Source organism: Schistocerca serialis, unplaced genomic scaffold (assembly GCF_023864345.2).
Source record: "Schistocerca serialis cubense isolate TAMUIC-IGC-003099 unplaced genomic scaffold, iqSchSeri2.2 HiC_scaffold_249, whole genome shotgun sequence".
NCBI lineage: Eukaryota > Metazoa > Arthropoda > Insecta > Orthoptera > Acrididae > Schistocerca > Schistocerca serialis.
Window position 1 is genome coordinate 25,001 of NW_026047816.1, and position 2,500 is coordinate 27,500.

The following is a 2,500-nucleotide window of genomic DNA, read 5'->3' on the forward strand; positions in this document are numbered from 1 at the left end:
GCCGCGTGCAGGGTGCGCCGGCGCGCAGCTACGCCGCCTGCCGCCTCCGTCGGCCGGCGCGCCTGCCACTGGCCGCCCCCACCAGCCGGCTGTAGCGCGTGCGCCCACGCACCGCGCGGCCAGCACGCCGGGAGGCCCCCCCTCACCGGCCGGGGACGGTCCCACCCAGCCACCGCCGCGTATCGCTTCACACCCACATGCCATTCACGTTCGTGGGCATGGTGGGTATCGCTGAAACAACCGGTTGGTAGCTCAACCGATCGTCGCCATCACTGATTCACCTCTAGCGAGAACAACCGCACCACAACGGTTTACCAGTTCTTCATTTGCGTAACGTCACCAGCAAACGTAGACGTCCATCGCCATTTGCAAATTCAACGATTGTTGCATGCCTGTGTCAGGTGTCACGACACACTATGTCTGCCCACATACACGCAACAACATGTGCACGCTTCGCGAACACGTGGAAGGTGGCCCCCGTACGTATGCGATGTCCATTGCGCGAACGACTGTCAACCGGCCTCTGTCGCATGTCGCAGATGTGGAACGCAGTGCACCATGCTATCACGGTGTGTGAGAAGAGACGACTACGTCTGACAACACGCGCCACTACATCAACAGACGGCTCATGCCGATCGCCATCCACGGCATACCATACTGCAATCCAGCTCTTATAGGGAGACGACATGTAGCTGAGTGCACAATATTTGGACCGTATGGTTCGCCGTTGTTGGCGCAGTCGTGGTACGGTCACACATGTACCACGATGTATCATTCAGTACATGAGGACCAATGTGCAGTACAGTGTGTGATTTGGACGTACAACATCAGCGGACAGTTGACACAAGCCGTACCACAACGTAGGCTGTGCTTCGCCATGCGAATGCCAATGAACAACTGCGAAGGGCATTGAGCATGTACGTCCTGCTGCCATCCGCATTACAGTGTATAGCTGCAAGGTGTTTAACATGAAGCGATACTCTGGGGACCGGGCAGTGCGAGTAGCAAACTATATTGCGGGGGTTGCAGTTAGGCAACACTACACTAATTTAACGCGTCGTATGACAATTACAGAGCAGGTTAAGGCCCAACGTGTGTTGGGTTAAGGCCCAACGTGTGTTGGGTTAAGGCCCAACGTGTGTTGGGTTAAGGCCCAACGTGTGTTGGGTTAAGGCCCAACGTGTGTTGGGTTAAGGCCCAACGTGTGTTGGGTTAAGGCCCAACGTGTGTTGGGTTAAGGCCCAACGTGTGTTGGGTTAAGGCCCAACGTGTGTTGGGTTAAGGCCCAACGTGTGTTGGGTTAAGGCCCAACGTGTGTTGGGTTAAGGCGCAACGTGTGTTGGGTTAAGGCGCAACGTGTGTTGGGTTAAGGCGCAACGTGTGTTGGGTTAAGGCGCAACGTGTGTTGGGTTAAGGCGCAACGTGTGTTGGGTTAAGGCGCAACGTGTGTTGGGTTAAGGCGCAACGTGTGTTGGGTTAAGGCGCAACGTGTGTTGGGTTAAGGCGCAACGTGTGTTGGGTTAAGGCGCAACGTGTGTTGGGTTAAGGCGCAACGTGTGTTGGGTTAAGGCGCAACATAGGTTAGGTTAAGGCGCAACATAGGTTAGGTTAAGGCGCAACATAGGTTAGGTTAAGGCGCAACATAGGTTAGGTTAAGGCGCAACATAGGTTAGGTTAAGGCGCAACATAGGTTAGGTTAAGGCGCAACATAGGTTAGGTTAAGGCGCAACATAGGTTAGGTTAAGGCGCAACATAGGTTAGGTTAAGGCGCAACATAGGTTAGGTTAAGGCGCAACATAGGTTAGGTTAAGGCGCAACATAGGTTAGGTTAAGGTACAATATAGGTTAGGTTAAGGTACAATATAGGGTAGGTTAAGGCGCAACATAGGTTAGGTTAAGGCACAACACGGGTTAGGTTAAGGCACAACACGGGTTAGGTTAAGGCACAACACGGGTTAGGTTAAGGCACAACACGGGTTAGGTTAAGGCACAACACGGGTTAGGTTAAGGCAGAATACGGGTTAGGTTAAGGCACAATACGGGTTAGGTTAAGGCACAATACGGGTTAGGTTAAGGCACAATACGGGTTAGGTTAAGGCAGAATACGGGTTAGGTTAAGGCACAATACGGGTTAGGTTAAGGCAGAATACGGGTTAGGTTAAGGCACAATACGGGTTAGGTTAAGGCACAATACGGGTTAGGTTAAGGCACAATACGGGTTAGGTTAAGGCACAATACGGGTTAGGTTAAGGCACAATACGGGTTAGGTTAAGGCACAATACGGGTTAGGTTAAGGCACAATACGGGTTAGGTTAAGGCACAATACGGGTTAGGTTAAGGCACAATACGGGTTAGGTTAAGGCACAATACGGGTTAGGTTAAGGCACAATACGGGTTAGGTTAAGGCACAATACGGGTTAGGTTAAGGCACAATACGGGTTAGGTTAAGGCACAATACGGGTTAGGTTAAGGCACAATACGGGTTAGGTTAAGGCACAAT